Source organism: Catharus ustulatus, chromosome 5, assembly GCF_009819885.2.
Source record: "Catharus ustulatus isolate bCatUst1 chromosome 5, bCatUst1.pri.v2, whole genome shotgun sequence".
Classification (NCBI taxonomy): domain Eukaryota; kingdom Metazoa; phylum Chordata; class Aves; order Passeriformes; family Turdidae; genus Catharus; species Catharus ustulatus.
In genome coordinates, this window is record NC_046225.1 from 21,268,068 (window position 1) to 21,278,011 (window position 9,944).

At 38.7% G+C, this 9,944-nt stretch overlaps 1 long non-coding RNA gene across 1 annotated transcript; it reads right to left on the reverse strand.

Annotated features, from left to right (window-relative positions):
• Positions 1-339: 339 nt before the first annotated feature.
• LOC116996256 lies at positions 340-8,305 on the reverse strand. Its single transcript, XR_004417918.1, has 3 exons — positions 8,144-8,305; positions 5,683-5,762; positions 340-411 (listed from the first exon to the last, which is right to left on the reverse strand). It is a non-coding gene; the product is annotated as an uncharacterized LOC116996256 (long non-coding RNA).
• Between the last annotated feature and the right edge of the window lie 1,639 nt (positions 8,306-9,944).

The following is a 9,944-nucleotide window of genomic DNA, read 5'->3' on the forward strand; positions in this document are numbered from 1 at the left end:
AGATATCTGGGTAAGAGGCAGAAAACAAATGAACAAGTTGGAAATACTGGGAATGAGGCAGATACAGCACAGCAAAGAATAGCAGAGCTGCTACAGCGATGCAAGTTGTTATCTGTCACTTTATTGGAATTTATGAAAAACCTCCAAAATCCATAAACTTTGTTTGAGAGTTAGGGTTGGAGAGGTACAAATGATCTGAGCAATCATCATGTCTGGGACACAAGCACCTATTGTACTTACCATAAATGCAGTTACAGGCTTTTCTGGAGACAGTTGAAAAATCACAATCTCTTTTTCCAGAAATAATGAAATAAATGAGGAATCCTCTTCAGAACAACCCACAGACTCCCTTCAGCCCCAAATTCTTCTGTGTAGCTCAGTTTTTCTGTGATTGATGTCATCTGCTTCAGGCTGAGGAAAATGACATCATACTTGTGTCATTTATTTGTGCTCTGTGATTGTCATTCTGCATAGATCACCAAGTGCTTTTTTATTGACTTTTGACAGAAGAGTGTAGAAGGTTTTAGTCAAAGAAAATATTTCCTAAAAATCTTCACAAATATATGTGGAGGAGATCAAATATATAATCAGAATTTATGCCTCACAGTAGTGCCTAGACAAACATTTGTTCATATGGCACTACTGTTAAACCTCATCCAGCCTGTAGATACTAGACTAGTTCAAGTACAAAAGAGTTATTGTCATAATCAGTGTCCCTTTTTAAACAATGCTTTGTGATCCTAATATTTCACATTTCTTCTGAACAGTCATCCACACCATTTTATAAAGTTTCATATGTTTTCTGTTGAGCTCCAGTATTGTTCTTTTCAAGACCTGGCCAAGTCTTACAAAAGCTGATGCTGTTGGAAGCCCTTTATCAGGCAGGCACTCAAGGAAAAACCCAAAAAACAAAAACAAAATAAAAAGAACATGCAGTGGTGCATGTGTTTGTTAGTTCCTGCTTGGAGCTACAAAAGTAATCTTACACTTACCCCCTTCCCTGGCACTTAGTAAGAAGGCAGGTCAGTCTGAGCATTCCTATTTGGTGTTAGTGGGTGAGAATTGCCCAAAAAAGGCAGACTAATACATAAATAGGAGCACACAATTATAACTGCAGACAAGCAAAGCAGAATCTGGGCACAAGCTATGGCAGGAGTCCTGTGCGTATCAGTCATTATTCAATGTCACACTATTTTTTACAGGCAAAGGAAACATCCCAGATAATTTGAGTACACAGAACAAAGCAAGATATGAAGAAGATTACTATACATTATTCATTAAAAGATCAAGTCTTTGAAAACAAACAGGGAAAGTGTCTACACCCTTTCATTGTACTGGTGTCTAAAAATCTCACTGTCATCCAGATTATTTCACAAAATCAGTTTGAAGCATCTGGGCTGCTTACGAGCAGTTTAGCGTTGCTCCTTTTGTAAAACACACTCACATACTGATGTGGCTGGAATGACCCAGAACCACACCAGCTACTGTTATAGCCAGAGTGGAAATGGAGCTGTCACACACTCTGCCCATGTTTTTCCAACTGCCTAGGTCAGTCTGTCTGATATTCCCCCATCATGTAGGCAAGATATGCAGCATCTATATCTCCTGGCAATTAGATTCTGGCATGTCCTCCACCACAGAGACAGCCTTCGTACTTTGTGCAAATCCAAACCCACCCCCTGGTGTGGGGAATTTATTTTATACCAAGGTCAATCATGCCTGTTCTTCTTTGTAAATGTTAATTTCCTAGGCTGCTTTCTTATGAAGGATATAGTCTCAATCCCCTAGATTTTTCTTTAAAATACCAAATTATTCTTAACCTTTACTGATAAGGATTGCAGATCTGTGAATCCTTCCTTTTTTTCATGGTATATTTGCTGGATGTTGTCTGAATAATATAAAATGCAGACTTGAAATACCAGTAGGCTGCCTTGAGTTACAGCGAAGGGCAGGTTGGTGACATGGGAAACAGCAGTTTTGGCCAGCCACAGAGCTGCAAGCACAGGGTCACTGTGTTTGCCTGCCAGCTCTAACACCTTTTGTCTCTCCTCATGGTTAACACACCATTTCCACTTTGGGTCTTCTGGGTCGCATTCTCTAAGAAGGCTGAGAAAAACAACATGGACCCCAACACCACATCCCAGTAAGAGGAATCCTCCGCTAAAGGAGATTATGACATGGAAGCAGGCTGAGGGCTCCAAATAGAGACTGGAAGGTGTTCAGTTTACTACCATAGACCCTGTAAAATGTCCTGAGCAGTGTCATTTTGTGTACCCCTTGCACAAGGATCTGTCAAGGCTTCACCTTATGCATGGTTTGCTCTGCAATAGTATCTAATCAATTTGCAAGTCACATTTGAAAAAATAATAAATAAAAAAAGACAGGCTGTCCCATGCTTTCAGCCTCCAAAGGGAATAGAAATTGTCTGAATGCAGAAAAAAAAGCTGACAATACCATTCAGGAAATTAAGAGTTCTGATCATGTTTCTCAAACTGCTTTTAAGCATCTTCAAGAAAGTCAATATAGACTAGACAGACAGAAAACAAAAAAAAGTAAGCATAACCCATGAGAATATAATAGAATACAAGTGGTCTAAAAAAGGTAAGGAAGAAAACAAAAGATGTTTCCATCTGCCCACTCAGGGGAGCAATGGGGAAGAATCCATGGACTGCATATGGGGACAGGACACAGAACAGGGTAAGAGAGCACATTTATGTGGAAAGCTGTATGAAAAGAGAAGTTGCCATGAGTGGGGAAGCAAAAAAACCACTTCATTCAATACAACAACCATTAAATATGGCTGGTCTGAACTACACATGGCACACACAGAGCATGATGGAATGGATGTATGGGAACAGTGAAATGGGTTTTAATCCAAACTAGGAAGAGCCACCATATCAGAGATGTGCTCCACACAGGAACAAGAGATAAATAATAAGCAGGTATGTTATTATAAGAACCGTGTGATGCAAATCACTTACTTTGCAGCAATGCAGAGAAATATGCAGCTTTTTTAAGGCAGTCAATTGACATGTTTTGTTGTTTTCTATAAAGTCTTGCATAACATCAGTAGGAAATTTAGCATACAAGACTGCACCACATGAAAAACCAAACTTACTAAGTCCTATGCCCCAGTGTGTTTGATCCCACGTACTAAATAGGAAGGTATTTCTTTCACGCCCTTTTTAATGATTTCACAGGATGAAATATCACTATGTACATACACATTTTAGGCTAGACCCTTGATGCCTGGAGAAGCTACCTGGAACAGAGGCTAGACACTGTTAAAGGAATAAAGTAGGGATTTATTAAAAGGCCTTTAAAGAATACACCTTGGGCAGTACAAGAGCCCGGTCATGGCTACAGCCGAGATGGACCCTGAGTCACGAGTTTTCACACTGTTATAGGTTTTGGTCCACTTACATATTGGGGTTAATGAAGTCCTGTCCTCACAGATTTCTCTCTTCAATTTGCCATTGTTTGCAGGTTTTGGGCCTGAAGCTGCAAGGGTGTCCTTGGTTCTCAGGTTGGAAAAGGATTGTTTTGTCTAACTAAACCGTGTAGAGAACTTGCTAACACTTTATATGAAGTTCAGAGTTATATACTAAAATAGTACAGAATCTGGAAAATATGTAAACTAAAACTTAAGGCATCAACCTCATTTGACATAAATAGCTGCAGTCTCACTGAAACCTGTAATTTTCAAGTTATTCACCTTACTTCTTTTGGAAGGAGGTAGCTGAATTTCAGTTTGCTTGTTTGGCACCTCCACCAAAACTTCATGGTCAGTTTGGCCTGGATACATGCGTTCTTTTTCTCTTAGCATGCTATATGTCCTGTTTTACAGACAATTTTATTTTATTTGTAGCTGACTCTGGCCCTGGCCAGGCAATTACATTAATAATCTTCTAACAACCCCACACATGCACTCTGTAATGACTGAATGTTATAAAACAGTAACTGCTTTAGAAGTGACAAAGCAAACAAACTGACTCACTCATCCCCTGACTTCCCTATTATTACAATTAACTGTTTGAGTCAAATTTCTTTATCTTTTTCAATGACTTGAAGTGACAATTATCACCAAAACAGTCCAGAAATGTGTTTATTATTATTCCCTAAATTCAAATCAACTCTTCCATAACATCTCCAACCCAACCAACATGCATATGCATGTCTGCTATGATTCTTGCTGGGCTGAGGCTACAGTATGATTTTGCATCAGAAAATCTCCAAAATTATTATTTGCATGAGCAGTTGAAAGCAACTTCTGTGCAACTAATGACTATACTGTGTCTCTTCAACCAGTTAATTTCGGACAGAGCTGGACTAGTTTGGTTTTTTTCCTTAGTTTGGTGGCTCATCACCCCAGTGAGAAGCAAAAATGAGCCACAGAAATGGGATAGATGAATCTTTACAGAAAGCTTCCAAGTGGGTTTGTACATGTATTGTGAATACTGCAGGCCCTAAGAAAAATGAAGAGGAAAAATAAATAGAGTATTTCACCATGAAAAACAGCAATTCGTTATCAAGCAATTAGCTTAGTAATAAGTTCCCATTTCTCACTTTGGGAAATTTCCATGAATATTGGTAATATAATTATGATAAAGGTTGAAGACATACTACAGTACTCAACTGTTAACAGTCCACAAACAATTTGTCTTATGACAGACAGGAGAGGGTTTAATTACACTGAACATTTCAAGGAAAGATTGAATGTTTGCCAGACAACTCTCCATTGATTGCTTTTAAAGCATAGTTCTGGACTGTTGAAGGGAAAATACAGAATCTTGGCTCCAGGTAATTAAGTTTCACACTGTCCTCTTCTTAAACCCTAATGAAGCTCCCTTGAAGTCTTCATTACCAATGGGTATTTGTTAATAAAAAGCAGAGAGCCAGACAAAGGTCCTATTTCCCTCTCCTTCTCTATAAATTTCTGACTATTGTACCTTTCTCAGGACTCAGTAATGTCTTTGAAGTGAGTAATGATGGCCTGAAAAGGGCAAAGGGTGAGGGATACATAATGATAGAGGGTAATATTTTCAGAAATATGAAAAAGCTGGAACCTGAAGAGAGTCTTAAAAGAGAGAATGGGGGCGTTTGACAGAGAAAAGAGCAGAAGGATAAGGAAGGTAGAGCTATATCAATATTTGGTGAAATGGCCTTACCCCAAAGTTAAACTGATGAAGGTAAAAAGAAAAACTTTAGGAAATTCAACTCAGTAGCTTAATCTAGATTTCATAAGGTGAGGAATAAGATTGCTTACTGACACCAGTGGCAGTGCTTCCTTCCAGGAAGCATCTGTTCAGATATTTAAAGTGCTCAGTGTATCTGGCACAGTTCTCCACAACAAAGATTTCCATCCAAGGACAGTGAATCCCCTTGCTCCAACCACAAATAAATACTGTTGAGCCAGCTGAGGTATATTGGCTACCTCAGGGAATGTGATCCCTTCTGTTGGCGTTACTGAAGATAAAGTCTTTGGTTTGCACAGGCCGGGTGGTGATATTTCAATGTGTCCTAGTGCTATCCAGCAAAGCACCAAAGTGCTTTAATACAAGCTCCCTGAGAAGTCACTGAAAAGCATAGTTTGGATTACTCTTAATTCCCAACACAAACATACAAGCATTTGCATAAATATTTTTCACAATATTACAGTTGGAGATTTTGTTGACTCAGTACCTGAGTGCTGGAGGAAAGTCAAGATGTGCAGTCTGTTTCCTCTTTCATTGTCCAGTTGCCTGAATCCAAGCCAGGACCCACTAGGAGGAAGGAATAAATGTTTTTTGTGATTTCATTTTCATCTATTCTGTATGTCAGTATGTGCTTTCACTATATTAATCCACATCCTTCCCTCTGTCTAAAACCTACATTAAAAACAGAAGCTAGTCTCTATCCCTTCGTTGTGCATTGGCAAGAGATTTTGGCATATGAAGTGCATCAGCACCATTTGTTAGATGGTCTGTGCCTACATAAAAGATTTTCCTGGAGTTTACAAGTTTGCACAATGCATTTTGAAGGAGCAGTTATCACATTATAATCAGATCGGATGAACTGTAAACAGCACATACAAAAGCATAACCTAGCAATTTCTAAAAGGATTCAGACAATAATAGCCATTAGTCACTATTTGCAATTATTGAAATTACGTTTTTGGAACACTAAGCATCTGAAGAGGTGGCAATGGTTCCAAGTCCGTGAAAAATTTCCATTTCCCAAAACAGAAAGGGCTGCTGATAAAATATTTGAGGGTTGGTTTTTTTTTTGGTTTTTTTTTTTGGTTGGGGTTTTTGTTTTTGGTTTTCTTTGGGTTTTTTTTGTTAATAGAAAAAAACCAAACAAAAAAAACAACCAGAAAGCAACATACAGAAACTCTGGACGTTTGATGATCTAAAACCGGTCCTTACTCAAGTGATTTATTCAGCTTTTGGAAGCACATCTGAATTGTACAGATCTACATGTCTTCCATTTCCTGAAGTTCCACGTACTACTTAGATATAGAAAAGAATGCTTATAGTGATTTCTTTTGTAAAGCTTGTGGCCATGATTTCTATATCTTGCTGCACTTGTAAAGACTCTCTAAAGTTAGGATTTATCTTTCTAATTTCAGGATTACTTTTATTTAGTTGAGGCTGTATTTGTCATTAATCAGTAGCTGCAAGAGATGCTCATTTACAAGAAAGAGTATTTTGGAGCAGGTAGAGACTAGTATAATCTCTTGCTTTTAGAAGTACCTATTAAAAATACAGTCAGAATGTTGCATTAAACAGCTTAGATACTAAATCTGCACAGGAGACATATTAGTTGAAATGTTATAACAGAAGTGCAAGTAAATCCAAACAATTAGCAATAGCATACACACTAAAAACATCTCCCCAAAAGTATCAAACCTGAGCAAATACCCTATCAATGCAGGCAAGGAGCTTGCACTTAGATTCTGTAGTTCAGGAGTATTTGTAACAGCTCATATAAATTATGAATTATCACAGAACCAGCCTTTGCATCCAAACCCGTTATTACTTTGCACCACTTCATTTGGCAGAGGAAATTGAGTTCTGTTTAGAACTGCCTAACCACCAGGATAAGCCAAAGCATCCATTCCAGGTCTTTGACATTACAGATAAGGGGAAGGAACTGATCTTCTGATTGTAGCCTAAGGAGCAAAATGTTCTGTAGTTCCCTACTAAGATGAACAGGAATCCATCACTGATCCAGGAACAAACAAGTAATTTTGGATCAGCTGGAAACTACATTTTTCAAAGGTTCCACTTGGAGAAAAATACTTTAACATTAATACTTCACATTTTTATTCACTTATGACCAGCTCCAAGATAATGCTACACAGTAATTTCATAATAATGGTGATCACCTGTGCCACAGGGCATCACAACTGCTTCTGTGTTCAATTGGCCTCAGTCTTTTATAACAAGGACACAAGACAGTGCTATAGTCAACTAATGAAAAATCCTCTCTAGCAGCAAAGGCCTTTGAATGCCTGCACTTACAAGTCCCAAGTCTTAATACCCTTCCGCACATTGCAGTCTAAATGCAGGCTGTTATGACCTTAGGGGATTCAGGTGTGAAAATGAACTAGCTTCACATGCATTCTGGTGGGGCACATCAACAAGATTATACAAGCTGATAGGAGACATGTTACCCTCATAATCACACTTCCCAGTGGATGCATCTATGCCAAAACTCATTGCAGCAGGGACAGTGACAAGCAAATGTTCAGCCCTAGGAAGAGAGTGGGAAAAGCTGTTTTTTCATGCTGTTTGTAGACACTTTGTGCATTTCCTCAGGAGTGTACTTTCATGGGTTGTGTATATTTTAGACCCAGGAATAATGGGACTGGCTTTGAATTTTCTGTTCCATTCTCCCCCATCAAGGTTGAATGTCCACATCATCACTGGAGCAACTTTGGAGCAACAACTGGAGTGCTTTCCAGTAGTTTGTGAAGTGACACGACTGACATCTGTCCTGAGCTCATGCCCTCATCCCGTCCTCAGGTGTAGGAGTACGTGCAGTCATGTTTTGGGGTTTCTTGCCCTTTCTTTTTTTCTCTTTTTTAAATTAGACATATACATAGACTTGTATATGTTGTGTTAGGAAAAACAAGGTGAAACATGCACTTTTTACTCACCACAGAAGTTGTTTTCATTTGCATGGTCCTTGTGGAAGCTCAACCCACAGTCTTAAAAGAAGTCTAAGAAAGTCTTTATGTTGTTTCATTTCTTGTTGGAGTGATTGGTCACAGGAGCCACCTGCAGGTCTCTGATCAAACTCTTTCTTTTATTGCAGTAAAGGGACACATGGCCTCTGGTGTTACATTACCATAGGAAAATAGGGAGGGGAAACAAACAAGAGAAACTAAGGATTATTATCTCCCTAATAACTTCAGCATTTGACTATACCCAGCATAGACAAAAAAGTCAAACTCTCCAGAACAGATCTTTAATTTTTAGGACACTGGTGCAGGACTGGATTCTAACACACTTCATTACAAACAAGAACAAAATCCAGCCTTTTCCTAAGGGCTTGTTATCAACACAAAAAACACAGTGAGATTTAAAAACAAAGGCAAGCCAAGCTGACCCATTTTTGGATGTTAAAATAAAGCACCAGCACCCTCTATCAGGATATTTCAAATACTGGCAACAGAACAGTGATTTATCCTGAACAGAAAATATGCCTTTAGTAGATATTTAGTATGTACCGCAATCTCCGTAAGTCTGCTTTAATTAAAAGTTCTATTTCTGTTTTAAAATTGACATGAACTACTACCATCCAGAGCTCTGCTTTGCACAGATATTTTTCAAAGCTGTAGAGCAAATTGTTATGCAGTATCACTCAGATAAAGGCCTGCAATAAGAGAAGTGATAATGAAGACAGCAGCTGTTACTAAATTACAAAAACAAGACAGATTTGTTGGCAAACACTAACAATCTGGGAAACTTTTTTGCAAGTTCAACACTTTTGCAAACAGATCGTTTTTGGGTTCCCCTAATGGAGTGTAATGATGCCAGAAAAACTGCTTCACAGGAGACTTATGACCTTCCTAACATGACCTGCTGCTCCTCATACTGACCCCCTTCACAGGGAAGGTAATTACATTCATCTTGACCCCTTGAAACCCCTTTTTTATGGAAAGGACTATAGCATACAGAAGAGCTTCAGAAAGGACACCTGTATGTTCAATGCCACTCTTTCCAAATAGGTTCCACAGAATCAACAGCAGAACATATTTCCCTATAATCCTCACCAAAATCCTCAGCCACTAGAGAAACAAATCTTCTTCAGTACAGAATTTCACCATTTCTTGCATCTAAACAGTTGAATAACATCAGCTTCCAGTCACTACACAATTATACCGGGTGTCAAGAGCAAATCTCAAGGACCAAGACTTTACAGCCATTCTTCCAGCTTGTGGCAGCTAGGCTAATGCCACTGGCTTTTTAGAGCATTGGCAATCTAAACAACTGGACAGATTAATGAGTTTTCGAGCACCTTCTGGTTATGTGTACCATATCCTTCACAATGGCTTTACATGGTCACGGAATTCCCACCTCAAAATTATCACCTCATGTTTTTCACATTGCACAAAATGAAAGGGCATAATGTAGCACAACTACTCATTCATGAGGATAATAAATCACTGCAGGCTTCTATGTGTGTGCAGGTGTAGAACATAGATTTTGAAAATCACTTTATTTGCTTCTTCTCCCCCCTCAGATCACCCCAGTTGGTGACCAAGTACATCCTTGTCTCCTCAGAGGAACCTCAAGGGTCAGTATATTTTTCTTTTATTTTAATTACAATTAAATTTCTCAAAACTCTGATAGGTGTTATTCAAGTTCAAGAAACATTGCTGAAAAAAAGTTGCAGTTGCATGTTCAGTGAAGTACTGGAGGCAGAGCTAGCAGGGCTACTGAAAGGGAAAGTGC